We start from the raw sequence: 10,944 nt of genomic DNA, 5'->3' as shown, positions 1-10,944 counted from the left end.
CAAGCCGCATTGAGTCAGTCAGTCACTTCTAAAAAAGAGGGTGTTCTAACTTGTAGTTTTTCTTTAGAAACGGAACTTCTAATTGACTGGCATCGATGACAATTATACAGACGCAATCTCACCATACGTGACTCAAACAAATCAATCAGGAGTCCTGCCCGTTAGGGGTTTAGTATCATACCATCATAACATATATGAGAAGAACATAACCCGTGTCATGCCAACAACTGGTTTTTGAATAAATGTGTTTAGTCCCGATTCAAAGACCCTATAAGTGAATCAATATTAACGCCAAAATATGCAATCTTTAATGACCTGACAACAGTATCGTAACTATATCCCTTCTAAATAAGTCTATTCAAAGGTTTTGTTAGTTTTTGAGGTGAATACTGACACCTTTGTGCTTTATAAAGAATATTTCCATAAAAAATTGGATGTGAACTACCTGAACGTATAAGAAGTCTGCATGTTGAGCTATATTTACGACTCAAACAAATTAACTAGCCTACATTTCACAAATTAAAAAAAAATTAGAAATTCATGTAAAGAATGAAGAATATATGTCAACAAATTAAGAAATTGTGTTGAGGCGTCCTTCCGGCTATGCTGGATGTTAATGTAAGCAGTCAAGCTCAGCTATTTGTAGCATTTCACTCCTTCAAGGTGCCTTGTATTTCGGAAGGCAACATGTTTTTAAAATTTCAACGACTTTTATTTAAAACGGCCCTATTACATAAAAAAAATGGAGATTGAAGAAGTTCTTACTGAAGTCATATAAAAAAAATCGGCCTTTACGAGCTCTTAATTTTTGTTAGATTAAAACTCCAACTAGTGTTAGTCCCGTTAATAAACGTAAAATATTAGGTCCAATCCATCATTCTTGGTACGATACTAGATCCAAAATACACAGAACCGATAAAATCGATAACCTATCTACAGTATTCATTCTTAATTCAAATAATGCGTGAAATATTTAGCACTGGACTTTATGTCTCCTGTGTGTGTGTCTTAAGTGAAGCTCGAAACCTAAAATTTATTAAAAAAAAGCTCTGATAACCAGAGAATAAAAGAATGAAGAGCTTTTAAAATACCAGACTGACTTGAAAAAAGGAAGCCAATTCTTCCCAAAGCCCGCCGTGCAAAAAAAAATCACTTCTGAAGACCAACGTCTCTATGGACGTTATAAAGAAAATAGTAAATTGGTCATATATATGTAATTCATGTTTTTCTATGCTTTACACGTATTTTTCATATGTTATATTATTATTCATCATCATATCACACTGATGCTAGATGCAGACTAATTCAAAATCAAGCACACCTTTTTACCTGCATGCTTTCTAGTTACCGCCAAAAAAATCCCTGCTTACCTGTAATATATTTTCATACCTGTATATTTGTATTCAGTCGTTGGATGTGTTGCGCCATATTATATATATATATTTACAGAAAGGTAAGTTAGTAAATCGATAGTTTATTATAGTGTCATAATCTAATATACATCATCATATACAATATAAAAATAGAACCATATTAGATACGGAGGTCTTAAGGACAGATGAGACTTTTTCAATGTCCTTTTGAAAAAAAAATATTTGTAGGACTCTAAAGTGGGAAAGTACTCTAAAGTGTGATGGCTTCGCTTAGTAAGATGGTCTACGGCTACGCTAAAGTGCGATGGTGTCGGACACTAAAGTCATTGGATGATCCAGGAGGGGGTCCAGAGGTTGGAACCCCCCTTTTTTGGACGATCAATGCATTTGAATGGGGACATGTGGTTGGAACACCCCTCCCCCTTTATCATGTGTTAGGATCTCTCTTTTTAAAATGGCTTGATCCGCCCCTGAAAGTGCGATGGTTGTATGCTTTTTAAGTCCGATCATCGGATATGACACGCTAACTTCCGATGGCGAAACGGGGATATGTTTCAGGCAATGGTTTTCATTTATTGCTAAGTTCCTACTACATTTTTGTTTGTTTCATTTATATACCAAGTCGTAGTCTTTCTCTTTTGAATTGTTTTACACTGGTCATTATATAACCCTATATGCTGCATGGACGGTGACATCCCATTAGTCGGACAACCATTATTCCGACATGCAGCCAATTACTCCGACAGCCCACTTTTCCGACAGCCCACTTTTCCGACAGCCCATTACTCCGACAACCCACTATTCCGACAGTCCATTACTCCGACAGCCCACTTTTCCGACAGCCCATTACTCCGACAGCCCACTATTCCGACAGTCCATTACTCCGACAGCCCACTTTTCCGACAGCCCATTACTCCGACAGCCCACTATTCCGAATTGGAAAGTAACACTAGCTGGTAAAATGGCTTTATCAAACATATCTAATTGACATTCAACATTTTTTTTAAATAAACTATACACTGCTATTTGTTCCCTGGTCTCTTAAATATTTTTTTGGTAAAACTACCCAATTGTAGCAAAAAATACAACAAGATACTTGTTGTCTTTGACAATTTCTATTTCTCTATTACAAAATTATTATTTTTCTGAAAGTCTACCTCGAGAAAATATAAGAATTTTCGTCCGTTTTTTCAATACAAGTGTGGACACAGATCAGTGTGGATAGTATGTTTGGATGTTTGACAGTGTTTAATGACAAAAGGAGTTCTGTTTCCCCCAAAGGGTTAAATATTAAACTGTGTTGCTTGACATCTAACCTGAACCAAACATTAACCATTAGCAATGTTGTTTATTCAATATTTAGTTTCTTTTCAAGAGTGTCATGGGGGAAAAATTATTTACTGCATTTATTAGATTAATATAATCCCCAAGGGCGACTGGGGAAACGAAATTTGGTCACTTGGTCTTCTCCCGACCGGCAGTAAAACGCTTGCCGAAGTGGGGCATCCGTTTGGCTGTGCGGGATGTATCAAGTTCGCAGTCACGTCCGGTCAGGTTTGGGACGTTAAATCCGATGCCTCGTGTTAAGAGAGTGTCACACTCTTTGCACGTTAAAAACCCTTGCAAAAACTCTTTGAGGGGTCCGTTGGCGGCCTGTTGCAAGGCAAAGTTTCTGTTCTGACCCTCATTTTCCAGTGGCAGTCCAGACTCCCCGACCATAATCCTGAATGGCCTCTATTATGACAAGACATATATACCTATTGTATCTATTGTTAATTTGTTCTCGTCCTAAACATGCATGAAATATTTGCCACTGGACATTAAGTAACCATTAATCAATCAATTGATTATGATAAATTATGTACCACATCTTCGATTTTGAATAGCATGGAGAGGAAAACACAATTAGCCTAGGCTCACACCGAACAGCAAACTATAAAGGGCCCCAAAAATTACTAGTGTAAAACCATTCAAACTGGAAAACCAACGGTCTAATTTATATGACAAAAGTTCATTTCTGCATGATTTTTGTTTTTTTCAATACAAGTGTGGACACATATCAATGTGGATAGTATGTTTGACCGTGTTTTCTGACCAAAGGAGTTCTGTTTTTGCCCAAAGGGTTCTATATTAAACTGTGTTTCTTAACAGCTAACCTAAGCCAAACATTACCCATAAGCAGTATTGTTTATTCAATATTTTGTTTATTTCAAGATTGTCATAGAGGAGACATAATTGCATTTATTTGATTATGATAAATTATGTTCCACATCTTTTATTTTGAATTTCATGCGGAGGAAAACATAAGGTTCATTTCTGCATGATTTTTGTTTTTTTCAATACAAGTGTGGACACAGATCAGTGTGGATAGTATGTTTTGATGTTCGTCAGTGTAATCTGATAAAAGGAGTTCTGTTTTTCCCATAGGATTCTATATTGAACTTTGTTGCTTGACAGCCAACCCGAGCCAAACATTAACTATAAGCAGTATTGTTTATTCAATATTTAGTTTATTTTCAAAACTGTTATGGAGGAGACATTAATTGCATTTATTTGATTATGATAACCCCCAAGGTCGACTAAGGAAACAAAATATGGTCACTTGGCCTCTCCCGACATTGTCGGCGACAAGCAGTTAAACGCTTGCCGAAGTGGGGCGTCCGTTTGGCTGTGTGGGATGTATCAAATTCGCAGTCAAGTCCGGTCAGAATGGGGACGTTAAATCCAATGCCCCGTGTTAAAGGAGTGCCACACTCTTTGCACGTTAAGAACCCTTGCAAAAACTGTTTGAGGGGTCCGTAGTCGGCCTGTTGCAAGACAAAATTTCTGTTCCTATCCAGTATACCCTCATTTTCCAGTGGCAGTCCAAATTTCCCCTACCATAATCACGAATGGCCTCTGTTATGACAAGACCTACCTATTGTATGTTTTGTTAATTTGTTCTCGTCCTGAACATGCATGAAATATTTGCCACTGGACGTTGAGCAACTATCAACCAATCAACCAATTCATTATGATAAATTATGTACCACATCTTTGATTTTGAATAGCATGGAAAACATAACAAGATATAGGAAGATGTGGTAAGAATGCCAATGACACAACTCTCCATCCAAGTCACAATTTATAAAAGTAAACCATTTAAGGTCAATGTACAGCCTTCAACAAGGATCCTAGGCTCACACCGAGAAGCAAACTATAAAGGGACCCAACAACTACTAATGTAAAACCATTCAAACTGGAAAACCAATGGTCTAATCTATATAAAAAAGTTCATGTTTGCATGATTTTTGTTTTTTCAATAAAAGTGTGGACACAGATCAATGTGGATAGTATGTTTGACCATGTTTTCTGACAAAAGGAGTTCTGTTTTCCCCCAAAGAGTTCTATATTAAACTGTTTCTTAACAGCTAAGCCAAAAATTAACCATAAGCAGTATTGTATATTCAATATTTATTTATTTAAAGACTGTCATGGAGGAGACATTAATTGCATTTATTTGATTATGATAAATTATATTCCAAATCTTTGATTTTGAATAGCATGCAGAGGAAAAAATAAGGTTCATTTCTGCATGATTTTTGTTTTTTTCAATACCTGTGTGGACACAGATCAGTGTGGAAAGTAGGTTTGGATGTCAGTGTTTTCTGACAAAGGGAGTTCTGTTTTTCTCCATAGGGTTCTATAGTAAACTATGTTGCTTGACAGCTAACCTGAGCCAAACAATAAGCAATTGCAGTATTATTTATTCAATATTTAGTTTATTTCAAGACTGTCATGGAGGAGACATTAATTGCTTTTATTTGATTATGATAAATTATGTTCCACATATTTAATTCTTCATAGCATGGGGAGGAAAACATAAGGTTAATTTCTGTATGATTTTTTTTTTCAATACAAGTGTGGATGACAGTGTTTTCTGACAAAAGGAGTTCTGTTTTTCTCCATAGGGTTCTATAGTAAATTGTGTTTTTAACAGCTAACCTGAGCCAAACATTAAGCAATAGCAGTATTGTTAATATGTTGTACATGTAAAATTGACATGGGATTTATTTATATAAATAATAAGTATTCAACAAAGATTAAATTAAGTACATGGGTGTAAGCAGTTTTAGGAAACCATACAGCCTTCAAAAATGAGGAAAAGCCTTCTTGACTGAAAACAGCTCCCTGACATGAAAAGCATGTAATAATTCAATCGAGAAAAGTAATGGCTTGATTTACAACTAAATAACAGCTTGGGACCCCACCCCCTAAATGAGGGATATCCCTTAACAGGGCCGTAACTACCTATGAGGCAGGGGAGGCAACTGCCTCCCCTAAATTTTCTACACCAATTTTTTTTTTGAAGTAATAAAATATTGACAATATGTCCATGAAGAATTTGAATTTATAGTATAAACAACACAAGTTTACAGTTTTAACAGTGTTATCATGATACGTGATATATGTCACTTTCGATTTTTGTTCGATAGTGCAACGTTTCAGTATTTGTTTGGGTTTTTTTTTTTGTTCGTTTGGCCGTCCATCTGTTATTCAGTATTCGTACGAGAACACATATTAAACTTTGCTTCTCGATAATTTAGAATAAAACATATCTGTTCGCATTTATTAAGGGACTCAATGAAGCATAGGAAGTTCCCTTTGTATTGTGAATCTTTAATAATATTGGAAATTCGTCACCAGCTGAATCAGCAGTTGGATCATTTTTTTAACGTTTCCCGATCTTACGGGAATATGGTCAATGCCTTAGTAGTTAAACACTCCCATTCGTTGTATATACTTTATATACTTAGTATAGAAATTCCCTGGTTGTAGTTATATACATGTTTGTTCAGCTTTCTAAAATATTGAAATTCAAGGTCCTCGATAAGAAAAATATATATCTTGCGTTCTATGATCTTGCTTTATATGTTTTTTTAACTTACCAGTTTGATTTCTAACAAAAAGATTTTTAAATACAAATAAGAATGGTTTGCATAAAAATTGCTTCCAGGATCCAGCAATACTGATGTTTCTTAAAGAAAGGAAATCGAAGCAAAACGGGTCAGATTTTATTGAGAAGAACATCCACGGTCACAATGTATTTAATGTTAATAATTAAAGGTCAAAGTACGGCCTTCAAGACGGAACATTGGCTCACCTCGAACAGTAATCTCAGCTTGTTTTTGCATAAAATTGCTTCCAGGTTCAACCAATACTGATGTTTATTAAAGTAAGGAAATCGAATGAAAAAGGGTCCTGATGAAGGTAAATCCAGAAAAGCGCTTCGGACGCAATAACTTATTAAATGTGTTGTTTTCCATGTTTTTAGCCATTTAAATGAGAGGAAAAAATCTGCACAGCCCCAACCCCTCTTTTAGGGGCCTCATTCGGGGGCCCTCAAACCCCTGCCTCCCCTGAATTCGTACCCTAGTTACGGCCCTGCTTAATTTGCTGTTGTAAAAATGGAAAAAAGAAAATGTAGCCTTATAGCTTATAAAAGGGAGGGGGGGGGGGATTTTCAATAGATAACACAACAAACTTGCACTATCATTTGCTTTGTTCAGTGGACCGTAAAATTGGGGTCAAAACGCTACTTTGACATCAAAATAAGAACGATTGGACTTCAACGTCATCAAAAACTACTGTCCAAAAATTTCAACCAAAAACCTTAACCTGGAAGGGGACAGACGGATGGACATACGAATGAATGAAAAGACAAATGAACAAACAGACAGAAAAACATAATGCCCCTAGTTTGGTCTTACAAATAATTTTTTTGGGGTTAATTTACAGTAAATGGAAAATGAATAACAGCATTAAAAACAATTGTGAAATTACGGCAATTGGAAAAAAAATAGCAGGATTTAAAATATGAATATTTGTCTTACAGAATTATCTTTGAATGTTTTTATTGAACAAAGTAGCAATATATATGTGGTTTGCATGTAACAGAACTAAAATAATATATTGAATAATGTACCTTATTTGTTAACTATTCATAGTAATTAAGTAATGTTGAAAAATATAAAAATAAGATTATATTAAATATTTGAGTTCCACTTTTTCTTTTAAATTAGACAGATATTTGTGTATGCAGAAAATACTTGTTTTTTATTTAAATTTTTGAATGAAAAAGAAAGCCATCTTGATATATACTAATTTTGATTTTTAAGGTGTTAACGACATCACATTTATCATTCATTGAGTGTCAGACAAGCGTAGAAGCTATAAAGCTAAAACTTTGAAATTTTACATACATGATAAAATTGCCATTCCAAATGAATGTGAGGTTATCTCCCTTTTCCAAGTAAACACCACTCTTATCATCATAAAAACAATACTTCACTTTATGATTCAGTACATGGTCATTAGGGAAAAATTGAAAGATTGAATACAAAGAAAGGAGTGGAAAAGGACTAAAAATATTCTGAACTGTCTATATAAACATCTGATTTACTTCTAAGGTCACAGAAGAAAATATGAAGATGAACTTTTATAGTAGCAAACATTAAACATTTAAATTTAAGGTGGTACCTTGACTAAAACTAATTTGGCTTGTTAAAATTTAATACAATTTTGACAAAATATTTACTTTGACCATTTGACAAAAATATAAATATTTCAAAAAACTTGAACCAGTCACACTTTGTCTGAAAAATTTCATTGGATACATAGCAATTTGGAAAACACCAATTTTGATCATTGAGAAGCTTAAATAATTAATATTTCCTTAATAATAGATTGTGTTTTAAACGTTCAGCTAATTTTACAGAGTTATACAGGCAAATTTTGTTCATGTAAATTTCACGTGAGATTCGCCTCAAACAAGCTTCATACATAAAACTCGCATGATATTTTCATGGGAATTTCACGTGTATCTGATGAGAAATTCACATGAGATTGCATGTGAAATTTGCGTTGAATCAAGCTTCTTTTTTTTAAATGAAATAATAGTGAATTAGCCCCCAATCACACAAATTTTACAGGATTTGAGCTTATTCATAATCTAGTACAAATTCTGTATAAGCATGAAAAATATTCTATGAAAATGTGTTCATACTTCCATTCTATTTCTATTTCTTACTATCCAAAATTTTTTGGTCTTAAAATAAAGAAGGCAAGAAAATCCATCCCAGGTTATGAATAATATCCAGGGCACCTCAGTTCACTCCTAGAACTTTTTGGATTGAGTTCAAGTATCAATCCTTTTTTGTAAATGATTTATGGACTAACTATAGAAGATGTTTGCAATGATGTATATTTCATCTGAATTGATTTTTATTATGTATGTACAAGTTATATTGTGTGGTCATCAATTTAAACACAAACCAATCACATTATGAAAAATACCTACTTGCAAAAGATGCTAATTCTTAATTTTTAAAGAAGATTTTGGAGAAAAGAACTACAGTAGTTTACCTCGCCACATATTCATGTCCCGTTTAAAGCCAGAAACTTTTTCATTGATTGTCCAAAATTTCATCTTAATTAAAAAAAATATTCAAAGAATTCAGTGTTCAGTTGATGGCTATTCTTGATTCATATTGTAATTGTTTATAGCCTCTGATCAATTAAATAGATCATGGCATATCTTTTATACACCTGTCTTTTGTTAAGGACTGCATGTTAGCGCCTAAATGCCTTTCATGTGTTTTTGTTGTTTTATTGCTGTCTGATTGGTGTATACCTCATATCTCATTGTACTAATACACTAAAATAGAAAGTTCTGTGAAATAAAGATGATATACAAATGTACCAGATTGAAAGTCTCTCTGTAATTTACAACCATTTACTTCTTCTTTCATATATGCAAAAATAGTTTTTCTCATTTTAACACTGATCTTAAGATTTAGGGAAAATGTTGACAAAACAACAAGCATAATACCATTATAAAGGATTTCAAATTTTGGATGCACAATATGCAATAAGCTACAAAATTTTGTTATTTCGTTTTTTTATACATGTATATACAAATTTCATTTTAAAACAACATGCTTTTTCATTTTTTTAACATAACTTGTCTCAGTTGACACAATAATTTGAATTTGAATTGTACATAATATTCTGAAAGTACTTGTGGTTGAATAAATATACACAATAGTCTATTCCAGGTGGTTTATACACTTCTTGAATACACCACTACTATTACTTCATGTCTGTTTATAATGTTTAAGAGTCCTCTTCTGCATATAATTGCTATTTGTATATTTCAAGGATTCCTTCATACGTTTGCTGCTTGCACAAGTTTAAATTATCCTCCTAAGATGTTGCTCCAATGATAAAAATCCTGTAATGCATACTTAGCAATCAGACTCTTAGAAAACTTCCTACAGTTCCTGTAATATAATAAAATCCACATGTAATTAGATATAGGAAGATGTGGTGTGAGTGCCAATGAGACAACTCTCCATACAAATAACAATTTAAAAAGTAAACCATTATAGGTTAAAGTACGGCCTTCAACACGGAGCCTTAGCTCACACCGAACAACAAGCTATAAAGGGCCCCAAAATTACTAGTGTAAAACCATTCAAACGGGAAAACCAACGGTCTAATCTATATAAACAAAACGAGAAACGAGAAACACGTATATATTACATAAACAAACGACAACTACTGTACATCAGATTCCTGACTTAGGACAGGTGCAAACATTTGCAGCGGGATTAAACGTTTTAATGGATCCAAACCTTCTCCCTTTTTCTGAAACAATAGCATAACATCACAACAAGGAAAAACATACGATAAAATATCAATTGGCAGACTTAACTCAATCAAAAAACGTATGATTAAACAATGAACGAATAAATTTGATCTGCGATATCTGAATACAAATGCACAGTTAATTAAATATTAGAGACAAACATTCATGACCAAAAAGCTAACAAACAAATTCAAAAACAGGACATGACTGAGAAATATTTAACCAATCAATGTTCACTTTAGAAAAAAACCGGTTTTTTATAATCTTGAAGTTTATACAAATGTTGTAAGAATAAGTGAAGATATTACAAATAATCAAAGCTGGTGTACAGACAAGATCCGTATAAATAAAAAATGACAAAAAAGCATTATAAACAGTATCAACAGGTCGAATTAACAAGAAAATACGATTTGAGAGTACTCGCAGTTACTGACAGCTAGTTAAAAGCCAAAACCAATTAATAATAAAAAATCATGCATCAGAGACTAAAATCGACTAAAACACATCACAGGGATTTAGTATTTTAACGTCATTAATAGTCAAAGAAGACATGACTTGTGCAATGCCAAAAATAAATGTATCGACAGGTAGTAGTATAGTGAAGAGCGACTTAATGTTTGTTTCTGTAGTCAAGGTTCAAGCAAAAAAGATTACATCAATTTAATCACCAATGATTTACCAAACTTAATAAAATCATTGGAATGGGAAAATTTAGAATTAAGAAGGAAAAAGGCTAGATTAACTATGCTGTATAAAATAAATTGGGGGCTAGTTGAAGTTCCTAAGGACAACTTAACAATATCTGATAGACGCACTAGGGGGAAACATAAATTTAGGCAAATATCAACAAATGAAGATTTCTATAAATTTTCATTTTATCCT

The 10,944-nt window shown here is 33.6% G+C and overlaps 1 protein-coding gene across 1 annotated transcript in view; it reads left to right on the top strand.

Moving 5' to 3' along the window:
• Window positions 1-1,374: 1,374 nt before the first annotated feature.
• LOC139519741 (rRNA-processing protein UTP23 homolog) overlaps window positions 1,375-10,944 on the top strand; it is a 61,270-nt gene continuing 51,700 nt past the window's right edge. The window contains exon 1 of the mRNA XM_071311987.1: window positions 1,375-1,453. The gene's annotated coding sequence lies outside the window, so the exon portion shown is untranslated. The remainder of the gene's footprint in view (window positions 1,454-10,944) is intronic.

The sequence above is a fragment of the Mytilus edulis genome, chromosome 4, assembly GCF_963676685.1.
Source record: "Mytilus edulis chromosome 4, xbMytEdul2.2, whole genome shotgun sequence".
Taxonomy (NCBI): domain Eukaryota; kingdom Metazoa; phylum Mollusca; class Bivalvia; order Mytilida; family Mytilidae; genus Mytilus; species Mytilus edulis.
Note: the sequence above shows the minus strand (reverse complement) of the source record. Positions and strands in the feature narration are given on the sequence as shown.